Source organism: Anomaloglossus baeobatrachus, chromosome 3 (genome assembly GCF_048569485.1).
Source record: "Anomaloglossus baeobatrachus isolate aAnoBae1 chromosome 3, aAnoBae1.hap1, whole genome shotgun sequence".
Lineage (NCBI taxonomy): Eukaryota > Metazoa > Chordata > Amphibia > Anura > Aromobatidae > Anomaloglossus > Anomaloglossus baeobatrachus.
In genome coordinates this window covers 666,754,589-666,766,646 of record NC_134355.1, presented here as the reverse complement: position 1 = coordinate 666,766,646, position 12,058 = coordinate 666,754,589, and the positions used below count along the sequence as shown (strand labels likewise).

General features: G+C 44.6%; 2 non-coding genes across 2 annotated transcripts; both read right to left on the bottom strand.

Moving 5' to 3' along the window:
* Window positions 1-8,921: 8,921 nt before the first annotated feature.
* TRNAR-UCU (transfer RNA arginine (anticodon UCU)) lies at window positions 8,922-9,007 on the bottom strand. Its single transcript is given in 2 exon segments — window positions 8,922-8,957; window positions 8,971-9,007. It is a non-coding gene; the product is annotated as a tRNA-Arg (tRNA).
* A 2,544-nt stretch (window positions 9,008-11,551) lies between these two features.
* On the bottom strand, window positions 11,552-11,637 carry TRNAR-UCU (transfer RNA arginine (anticodon UCU)). Its single transcript is given in 2 exon segments — window positions 11,552-11,587; window positions 11,601-11,637. It is a non-coding gene; the product is annotated as a tRNA-Arg (tRNA).
* Between the last annotated feature and the right edge of the window lie 421 nt (window positions 11,638-12,058).

Genomic DNA, 12,058 nt, shown 5'->3' with positions numbered 1-12,058 from the left:
CGTAGGCAACTGCAGGTGCAGGAGTGGAGGAGGCTTGTTCGCAGGCAGCATGGACAGAGGATTGGCTCGCATGCACAACCAGCGAAGACGTAGCAGTGACATCAGCAAGCACTGCTCCTCGACTCTGTTGTACTTCCCACAAAGTCGGGTGCTTGGCTGACATGTGCCTGATCATGCTGGTGGTGGTCAGGCTGCTAGTTTTGGTACCCCTGCTGATGCTGGCACGGCAGGTGTTGCAAATGGCCTTTTTTGAATCATCTGGATCCAACTTAAAAAACTGCCAGACTCGTGAAGACCTAACATTTGTACAGGCACCTTGTGTCGTCGTGTTGTTCCGGGGAACGGTTGCCTGACTTCTGCCTGGGGCCACCACCCTGCTTCTTACTGCCTGTTGTGATGCTACGCCTCCCTCCCCCTGTGCACTGCTGTCCTCGCTCTGCATATCCTCCTGCCAGGTTGGGTCAGTTACTGGATCATCCACCACGTCGTCTTCCTCTTCCGCACCCTGCTCCTCCTCCTGACTTGCTGACAATTGTGTCTCATCATCGTCCACCACTTGTTGAGACACGTTGCCAACTTCGTGAGAACGTGGCTGCTCAAATATTTGGCCATCTGTACAGACGATCTCCTCATGACCCACTTCAATATGAGCTGGCGAGAGGCCAGAATGTGTGAATGGAAACGTGAACAGCTCTTCCGAGTGTCCAAGTGTGGGATCATTAATGTCCGAGGAGGACGTGTACTCAGCCTGGTGGTAGGAAGGAGGATCAGGTTCAGAAATGTGCGGTGCAGTATCACGGCTACTGACACTTGACCGTGTGGAAGACAGAGTGTTTGTGGTGGTGCCAATCTGACTGGAAGCATTATCCGCTATCCAACTAACAACCTGTTGACACTGGTCTTGGTTCAAGAGCGGTGTACTGCTGCGGTCCCCAAGAATTTGGGACAGGACGTGCGAGCGACTAGATGTGGCCCTTTGTTGTGGCGAAATTAGAGCTTGCCCACGACCTCGGCCTCTGCCTGCACCACCATCACGTCCACTTCCTTGTTCCTTGCCAATGCCCTTGCGCATTTTGCAATGCTGTGCACTGCTGACGTGTATATTCACTACTTGTGCGTTATATCAAAGTTTCTGGAAATTGCACACAAGTGCACCTGTACGCTGCCACCGACAGGCACACACGTGCGGTTTTTAAATGCAAGCACGGACGCAATAATAACCTAACACAGGTTTTAGGAGCAAAAATTAAGAACTCTGACACTATCAGCCACTGCTGACTGACGTGTATTATACACTACACTTGTGCGTTATATAATAGTTTGGTAAACGCACACCAGTGCACCTGTACGCTGCCACCAACAGGCACACACGTGCGGTTTTAAAAACCAAGCACGGACGCAATAATAACCTAACACAGGTTTTAGGAGCAAAAATTAAGAACTCTGACACTATCAGCCACTGCTGACTGACGTGTATTATACACTACACTTGTGCGTTATATAATAGTTTGGTAAACGCACACCAGTGCACCTGTACGCTGCCACCAACAGGCACACACGTGCGGTTTTAAAAACCAAGCACGGACGCAATAATAACCTAACACAGGTTTTAGGAGCAAAAATTAAGAACTCTGACACTATCAGCCACTGCTGACTGACGTGTATTATACACTACACTTGTGCGTTATATAATAGTTTGGTAAACGCACACCAGTGCACCTGTACGCTGCCACCAACAGGCACACACGTGCGGTTTTAAAAACCAAGCACGGACGCAATAATAACCTAACACAGGTTTTAGGAGCAAAAATTAAGAACTCTGACACTATCAGCCACTGCTGACTGACGTGTATTATACACTACACTTGTGCGTTATATAATAGTTTGGTAAACGCACACCAGTGCACCTGTACGCTGCCACCAACAGGCACACACGTGCGGTTTTAAAAACCAAGCACGGACGCAATAATAACCTAACACAGGTTTTAGGAGCAAAAATTAAGAACTCTGACACTATCAGCCACTGCTGACTGACGTGTATTATACACTACACTTGTGCGTTATATAATAGTTTGGTAAACGCACACCAGTGCACCTGTACGCTGCCACCAACAGGCACACACGTGCGGTTTTAAAAACCAAGCACGGACGCAATAATAACCTAACAGGTTTTTTTGGGGAGCGACAATTACAGTACAGACAAGTCAGACACTATCTGGACTGTTTTACACTGTGTACACCAGCCCCAGATATGAAGGCTGGTATACGGTCACCACTACCCTGCCTGCCTGCCTGCCTGTATACTGCTACAATAGTCCTGACAAGGACTCTTTTGGTCACTAGCCTGTATTCAGACCTGGCTATACCCTGCCTGTATATAGCAACAATAGTCCTGAGAAGGACTCTGCTACTGTACGCCGACCTGGCTATACCCTGCCTGCCTGTATACAACTAGAATAGTCCTGAGAAGGACTTTTGGTCACACTGTTTGCAGCCCTGCAACTGAAAAAGCTATAAAGGGCCGCAAAGCTTTCCCTGAATCAGCGACACTCTCCCTACACTCACTGTCAGAATAGCTGTGAGCAGAGCACAGCGCGCCGGCCTATATAAAGGCTCGGTGACGCTGTGCAGGCCGGCCAATCACTGCAATTCCACAACTAACAGGGCTGTGGCATTGCAGTGGTCTGCCAGCCAATCCCTGCATGAGGGCTGGCTCTCAAAAGAGCGCCAACATGCAGAAATGAAGACCACGAGTAAAGCACGAGTATCGCGAGATTACTCGTTCCCCGCCGAGCAGCCCGAGTACAGTGATACTCGTGCGAGTACCGAGTAGTGACAAGCATGCTCGCTCATCACTAATAATGATAGCAAAAAATACTTCCATTTAGTAGCATAATAGAACTGGCTGTTGTATTCCATTAGTGCCCCACTGGTGCCAAGCTATTTATAGCACCTCTACATGACACCCTCATGCACATTTTGCTACGCTAATGTTATAGCAAACTCAGGGAATTCATTGCTGCATTTGATAATTCGGAGGGATAGAAAGTCAGGCTTCCTTTAGCTTTTCCTTCTGTTCATAGACAGCATCTCAAAGAGCAATTTCTCCTCCACGTCTAAGTGTGGAGAGGCAGCTAGTGCGCATGCGTGTGCCGATTTACCCCAGCTGCAGCCTAATTACAGTGTTTCACCTAGTGAGTATGCTCAGCCTGACTGTGCCATTCCTGACGCTAAGTCTTCATTTCGGGATACAGCGCATGCTCCCACACTAAGTGTGAAAAGCCTCTTTGCACAGGTGCTTGCATTCCGTGCCGGGTCTAAGTCCTGTTTTGTGCCTAGACACCATGCTAAAGCTGATAGTCTTTTTTCAGAGACTGTATTTCATGCTACTGAGCATGCTCAGGCACTTACTGCATCAGAGACTAGGTCCGGTAATGAACTCTTTGGCCCTGCCCCTGATGTGGGGGTCCCATATAGACCACAGGGCATCAGGTGTCCTCCCAAATGGCTTGCAGAGGCCCACCCCTATGACTTGTCACCGCATTAGTGATGGTCAGACGATGACTGGTGAGGTGTTTGGGTCATGGCAGCCATGAGGTCATCATTGAAGTTGCGGTTCCAAATAGGACGCTAGTTATGCCACTCATGACGTGTCACTCTACTTTTGTCTCCAGGAGGTGCATTGTGGTTCACCCTGGTTTGGGGCGGACCCAGGTTATAAAAGGGGCTGGAGCCAACAAGGAGGTGCGCAGTCTTCTATTATGCTCCGAAAGAGCACACCTCCATGTGTTGAACCCATTGCGGCTTTAGGCCAGAGGTAGGCAGGGATAGGGTGTCGATGCAGGCCACCACCACAGTTGGTAACGCAGAACGGTTAAGACCAGCTCCTGTCCTACCAGTCCTGCTTGTGCAGCCCAGTGGCATTAACAGGCCTGCTGCTGCTGATGCGCCTGCTGTCCACAGGTGTGCCCCTACGCACACGGTCAGCGTACTCAATGGCCCCTGTGTTGTTAACAGGGAGTTCCTGGGCTGGGTGGGCATGTGGACCCTGTGACGCTAACAGGGCTCCCAGTCTCCAGATCCGAATGGCGTCTAACTCGGTTCAGGATACTATTAGTTTCATAGCCACACAGCTCTGAATCCTCCACCAAACCTTCCAGTTGCCAACCTCTCCTTTTCCAACTGGGAGCACGGTGGACACTGACTGCTGATGGGGATATATACCTTTCTCTTTCTTTTCTTATTAATTTTCGTTATATAGCGGTAACATAGTATATACCACTTTATCCAAATCTGCCAGTCCCACTGTAACAGATGGTGTTTCTTCAGCAAATGTTACTGTTGCTTAACCACCAAACCCACGGACCAAAACTTTTTTCCCCTTTCCAACACACCTGTTACCCTTTTCACCCGCATCTGTCCTTTTTCAACTCATTTTGTATATGACCAAAAGTGCAACTCTGCAGGGACACCGTACTCAATGCTATCTCAGCACAACAGCCACCCCTCGGTCCCTCAGATGTGGACAAGTAAAAGACCATTTCCTCCTATCCATGACAAACCGTTGAGATTCACTCTGTGCAGCACTGGTGTTTAGTGAAAAAGCAGATCTAAGATTGCGTACCACATTCTGCAGATACTCCTGTATACGTGCGTCCCTTTCTATGGCAGGAATTATTTCGCCAAATTTTGTCTTGTACCGGGGATCTAACAGTGTGGCAACCCAGTAGTCAGGATTACTTTGAATTCGTACAATCCGAGGGTCATGTTGTAGGTAGTGCAGCAAGAAGCCGCTCATGTGTCTTGTGCATCCAGGAGGACCAAGTCCTTGGTGTGTTGGTGGCAGAGAGGTGAGAATCGTGCCTCCTTCCTCTGCCCTCTCCCCACAACCTCGCACAACCGAAATGTGAGCAAGCTCTCACTCATCTGCTGAGTCTTCCATGCCCATCGCCAGTTCGTCCTCCATTTCTTCATGGGCTCCTGCACCTTCCTCAACACTTTTTGCTGATACTATGCGCCCTTGTTAATCCCTCTCCCTCACCATGACTGCCGCATAGGTGCCGCTGACCATCTGGACCTCGTAGATCTTGTTATCCCTTCCGCATATGACTCCTCCTGTACTTCCTCCCCTTCCTCTTGTCCCAACACCTGACTCCGAATAATAATTACAGTGTGCTCCATCATGTAGATGACCAGAATTGTCACGCTGAGAATGACATTGCCAGTGCTAAACATCTTCGTCGACATTTGTAAACTGTGTAGCAGGGTGCATAGGTCCTTGATCTGACACCACTCCAGCAGCGTGATCTGCACCACCTCTGGATCAAGTTATCCCAGGCTATATGTCATAACGTATTGCAGCAGGGTTCGGCGGTGCTGCCACAAACGCTGCAACATGTGCAGATTCAAATTCCTGCGTGTGGGCACATCGCATTTCAGGCGTTTAACCGCCAGACCTAAAGACTTCTGTAGCGACGAAAGTTGTTGAGCTGCTGTGTGCGCACGATGGAAGTGAGCACATAGCAAGCGTGCCCGCTGCACAAGGCCATGTAGGCCGTGATGGTGTTTTAAAAATTGCTGGAGAATTAGGTTCAACACGTGAGCCATACAAGGCACGTGTGTCACATTGCCCTGACGATGGCCCGCAGCCAGGTTTGCATCATTGCCGCACACGGCTGTTAAGTCACCAACGGAGTACGCTCCGTCAATTTGTACTCCGGTCGCCAGGTGACAACGTGTTCCTTTCATGCATAGTGCTGATGATGGGAGAGGAGTCGATGCCAGCGGCGCAGGTGGACGCAGGTTATGCTCACCCACTGGGCTGCATTACCTTGACAGATGCAGAATCTCTGGCTGAATGTAGCTGGTGGGTATCTCACAGATGAAATACCATCATTCAGCTCCAACCAATGGGAAGACACCACACCCTTTTTTATGCCCATCCTGTCTGCAGACCACTGCCAGACATAGCTCTGCTTTTACCCCCAGTTCAGTTTTATGATTTTGTGTGCTTGTTACCTGACTACTTTTCCTGCTTGCTGTTTATGTACCTTGTTGGCCGATCCGCATTTCACCTCAGCTTGTTTTCTGATTAAGTCCTGGCCGTCCCATTCTGTTCCTGTTCCTCAATTAATGTTTTGACCCTGCCTGACTACTATTCTCTGGAACAGCAGCCTTCCACAGGTATTAATCACCTTGGGCCCTGTGTAATTCCTAATCCCTGTATAGGGGTTAAAGGGTTTCAGGGTTCTAGGGGTCCTGCTTGGTGAGTGGCTTCCCTCTAGCCTATCATTTAAAGCCCATCTGAGTGTGTGGATCAAGGAAGGCGTTACACCGTGCTCTCTGCAGAAGGCCATGTGGGCCAGGATAGTGCTTTAAAAATTGCTGGACAACCAGGTTCAACACGTGAACCACACAAGGCACGTGTGTCACATTGTCACAGCGAAGGGCCGCACCCATGTTTGCATCATTGTCGCACCCGGCCTTCCCTGGCTGCTGGTTGAGTGGAGACAACCATTGATGAAACTCGGTCTCCAGAGCTAACCCACCACAACTTCTCAGCGGTGTGACTCACATTTCCCATACATTTCAAAGTAAACCTTTGACCGCCTGATGGCATTGAGCTCTGCTGCCAGCATAGTAAAGAGGTGTGTGGTATTCCTTGTGCGCAGTTACAAGGAAGGCTGGCCTGACCACACAGGGTTTGCGCCAAGGTGGAGGACTCACACGAGGTTGAAGAGGCAGAAGCAGTGTATTAACTTCTACATACAGAAGAAGGATTGAAACAACTCGTGGGGACGGCAAGACTTGTACAGCAGACCCTTCTCCATCTCTCCCCACAGTAACCCATTGCCCAGTCAGTGACATGTAACGCCCCTGTCCATGCTTACTGGGCCAATTATCTGTGGTGAAATACACCCTGTCACACAGAGTTTCTCAAGGAATCAGTGATGTTTAGTGCGACATGCTGGTGTAGCGCGTGCACGCCTTTGTTGGAGAAGGAGTGGCGCCTGGGCATCGGCTCTTGGGGCACTGAGATGGGCATAAGGTCTCGTAAATCCTCGGTTAAAAAGGTTGGAAAGGCAGCATTTTGGTAGCCAACAGTTTCCAGATGCTGAAAGTCAAACTCTAAGCCATGTCATGCCCTTCTAAAAGCATGTAAAACACAGTAAGGGGACTTCAACCACAGTCTCCCTCGTTGCCACTAATTGGGCCACACACACCCCACTTGACTGGCATCGGTTGAGCCCCCTTTTGAAAAAGAAACAGATGCTTTGCATGAAGCACTCTCAAAAATACGCGTGCCTTTCCCGTCCCCTGGCTGACCCAGGGGAAGAAAAGTCCTCTGAGAGCCATGACTTGTTCATCTTGGTTCTTTTAGAAACTCAGCGAGGGGACTCCAACCACAGTCTCCCTCGTTGCCACTAACTGGGCCACACACACCCCACTTGACTGGCATCGGTTGAGCCCCTTTTGAATAAGAAACAGATGCTTTGCATGAAGCACTCTCAAAAATACGCGTGCCTTTCCCGTCCCCTGGCTGACCCAGGGGAAGAAAAGTCCTCTGAGAGCCATGACTTGTTCATCTTGGTTCTTTTAGAAACACAGTGAGGGGACTCCAACCACAGTCTCCCTCGTTGCCACTAACTGGGCCACACACACCCCACTTGACTGGCATCGGTTGAGCCCCCTTTTGAAAAAGAAACAGATGCTTTGCATGAAGCACTCTCAAAAATACGCGTGCCTTTCCCGTCCCCTGGCTGACCCAGGGGAAGAAAAGTCCTCTGAGAGCCATGACTTGTTCATCTTGGTTCTTTTAGAAACACAGCGAGGGGACTCCAACCACAGCCTCCCTCGTTGCCACTAACTGGGCCACACACACCCCACTTGACTGGCATCGGTTGAGCCCCCTTTTGAAAAAGAAAAAGATGCTTTGCATGAAGCACTCTCAAAAATATGCGTGCCTTTCCCGTCCCCTGGCTGACCCAGGGGAAGAAAACTCCTCTGAGAGCCATGTCCACATTGTCAGTGGACAGACACGTGTGCTTATCTGCCAGCAGACCCCCAGCAGCACTGAAGACAGGTTCCGAGAGAACGCTGGCTGCAGGACACGACAAGATCCCCAAGGCGTACGTGGCGAGCTCAGGCAATTTATCCAGATTGGAAGCCTAAAATGAGCAGGGCTCAAGTTGCACAATAATGGAATCGATGTTTCCTTGCATATACTCATATATCTGTGTGTCCTCCTCTTTTTCCTTGTCCAGCTGTTTTGTTTTCGCATGAGTATATGTCCTTGTCACTTTCCCATGTGTTTGAGTTGTTTGTCACCTTTTGGACACCTTTGAGGGTGTTTTCTAGGTGTTTTATGTGTTTGTGATTGCCTGCCATTGTTTCCTATGCAGTTCGAGTTCGGTTCGTCGAACGTTCGACGAGCCGAACTCGAACGGGACCTCCGTTCGGCGAGCTGACCTCGAGCCGAACCGGGACCGGTTCGCTCATCTCCACTAAAGAGTGTTTTTTTAGCAGCTTCCTCTACATTCTTTTCTTTGATCATTTTAAAATCTGATTTACATTTGGAAATTCAGGTATTCTAAAATATAACATCAAGATGTTCAATAATTTTAGAACCAGCAGGGAAAAACTCAGCGTTAGCATTTTCTCGTCTCTCTCTGTGTTCTAGACACACATAAATAATCTACATGAAGAAAGAATTTCAAAACAGGATGGAAAAGCAGCATTTTAAAAGTTCACAAAACTGGGTTGCCTTCTTAGTCTTTTCTAGAAAGGGGAGCACTAGCGAACTTTGAATTCTACAAAAATGCTCTAAAGGATAATAATAAATCATATGTTAGATCATTTCTTACTCTTTATTATCTTATGGGTATTATATAGGTTTTTTGCATCAGACACCAAACAAAAGCTGACTCTGGCGGGACTCGAACCCACAACCTTTGAATGCCCACACATTCCTAGAAGTCCAATGCGCTATCCATTCCGCCACAGAGCCAGATACTAAAAAAAAATTGTTTGGAACTTCAGTGTGGCTAAAATTCATAAGAGAAAGAATAGTAAAAATGGAAATCACTCTAAAAGCAATCTTTCAAGATTTGAGAGCAGATTTTCACAAAATATTTACATTTTAGTAAAGACAAAAATTTCAAGCCAATTTTCTGGACATATTTTATGGCATACATTATGATTTCAGGATGCAAATAAACTTTTTTGGAAAATATTTCCGTTTTTTTCAATTCCACTTTTAAACAGTACTGAAGATAATGGATAAAGGTTCAAATTCTTTAGATACAAAACTCTTCTCCAATTAAAACAAGCCTCCAATCTTTGAATCTTTATCTTATCTAGACATTTACATTCGCCAGTTTGTGCTAAAGAGTGTTTTTTTAGCAGCTTCCTCTACATTCTTTTCTTTTATCATTTTAAAATCTGATTTACATTTGGAAATTCAGGTATTCTAAAATATAACATCAAGATGTTCAATAATTTTAGAACCAGCAGAGAAAAACTCAGCGTTAGCATTTTCTCGACTCTCTCTGTGTTCTTGACACACATAACAAATCTACATGAAGAAAGAATTTCAAAACAGGATGGAAAAGCAGCATTTTAAAAGTTCACAAAACTGGGTTGCCTTCTTAGTTTCTTCTAGAAAGGGGAGCCCTAGCAAACTTTGAATTCTACAAAAATGCTCTAAAGGATAATAATAAATCATATATTAGATCATTTCTTACTCTTTATTATCTTATGGTTATTACAAAGGACTTTCGCATCAGACACCAAACAAAAGCTGACTCTGGCGGGACTCGAACCGACAACCCTTGAATGCCTACACTTTCCTAGAAGTCCAATGCGCTATCCATTGCGACACAGAGCCAGAAACTGAAAAAAATTGTTTGGAACTTCAGTGTGGCTAAAACTAATAAGACAAAGAATAGTAAAGATGGAAATCCCTCTAAAAGCAATCTTTCAAGATTTGAGAGCAGATTTTCACAAAATATTTACATTTTAGTAAAGACAAAAATTTCAAGCCAATTTTCTGTACATATCTTATGGCATACATTATAATTTCAGGAGGCAAATAAACTTTTTTGGAAAATATTTCCGTTTTTTTCAATTCCACTTTTAAAGAATACTGAAGATAATGGATAAAGATTTAAATTCTTTAGATACAAAACTCTTCTACAATTAAAACAAGCCTCCAATCTTTGAATCTTTATCTTTTCTAGACATTTACATTCGCCACTTTGTGCTAAAGAGTGTTTTTTTAGAAGCTTCCTCTACATTCTTTTCTTTGATCATTTTAAAATCTGATTTACATTTGGAAATTCAGGTATTCTAAAATATAACATCAAGATGTTCAATAATTTTAGAACCAGCAGAGAAAAACTCAGCGTTTGCATTTTTTCGACTGTCTCTGTGTTCTAGACACACATAACAAATATACATGAAGAAAGAATTTCCAAACAGAATGGAAAAGCAGCATTTTAAAAGTTCACAAAACTGGGTTGCCTTCTTAGTCTTTTCTAGAAAGGGGAGCCCTAGCGAACTTTGAATTCTACAAAAATGCTCTACAGGATAATAATAAATCATATGTTAGATCATTTCTTACTCTTTATTATCTTATGGGTATTATATAGGACTTTCGCATCAGACAACAAACAAAAGCTGACTCTGGCGGCACTCGAACCCACAACCTTTGAATGCCCACACTTTCCTAGAAGTCCAAAGCGCTATCCATTGCGCCACGGAACCTGAAACTGAAAAATTTTGTTTGGAACTTCAGTGTGGCTAAAACTAATAAGACAAAGAATATTAAAGATGGAAATCACTCTAAAAGCAATCTTTCAAGATGTGAGAGCAGATTTTCACAATATATTTACATTTTAGTAAAGACAAAAATTTCAAGACAATTTTCTGGACATATCTTATGGCATACATTATGATTTCAGGAGGCAAATAAACTTTTTTGGAAAATATTTCCGTTTTTTTCAATTCCACTTTTAAAGAGTACTGAAGATAATGGATAAAGGTTTAAATTCTTTAGATACAAAACTCTTCTCCAATTAAAACAAGCCTCCAATCTTTGAATCTTTATCTTATCCAGACATTTACATTCGCCACTTTGTGCTAAAGAGTGTTTTTTTAGCAGCTTCCTCTACATTCTTTGATCATTTTAAAATCTGATTTACATTTGGAAATTCAGGTATTCTAAAATATAACATCAAGATGTTCAATAATTTTAGAACCAGCAGAGAAAAACTCAGCGTTAGCATTTTCTCGACTCTCTCTGTGTTCTTGACACACATAACAAATCTACATGAAGAAAGAATTTCAAAACAGGATGGAAAAGCAGCATTTTAAAAGTTCACAAAACTGGGTTGCCTTCTTAGTTTCTTCTAGAAAGGGGAGCCCTAGCGAACTTTGAATTCTACAAAAATGCTCTAAAGGATAATAATAAATCATATATTAGATCATTTCTTACTCTTTATTATCTTATGGGTATTATATAGGACTTTCGCATCAGACACCAAACAAAAGCTGACTCTGGCGGGACTCGAACCCACAACCTTTGAATGCCCACACATTCCTAGAAGTCCAATGCGCTATCCATTCCGCCACAGAGCCTGAAACTGAAAAAATTTGTTTGGAACTTCAGTGTGGTTAAAACTAATAAGACAAAGAATAGTAAAGATGGAAATCCCTCTAAAAGCAATCTTTCAAGATTTGAGAGCAGATTTTCACAAAATATTTACATTTTAGTAAAGACAAAAATTTCAAGCCAATTTTCTGGACATATCTTATGGCATACATTATGATTTCAGGAGGCAAATAAACTTTTTTGGAAAATATTTCCGTTTTTTTCAATTCCACTTTTAAAGAATACTGAAGATAATAGATAAAGATTTAAATTCTTTAGATACAAAACTCTTCTAAAATTAAAACAAGCCTCCAATCTTTGAATATTTATCTTTTCTGGACATTTATATTCGCCACTTTGTGCTAAAGAGTGTTTTTTTAGAAGCTTCCTCTACATTCTTTTCTTTGA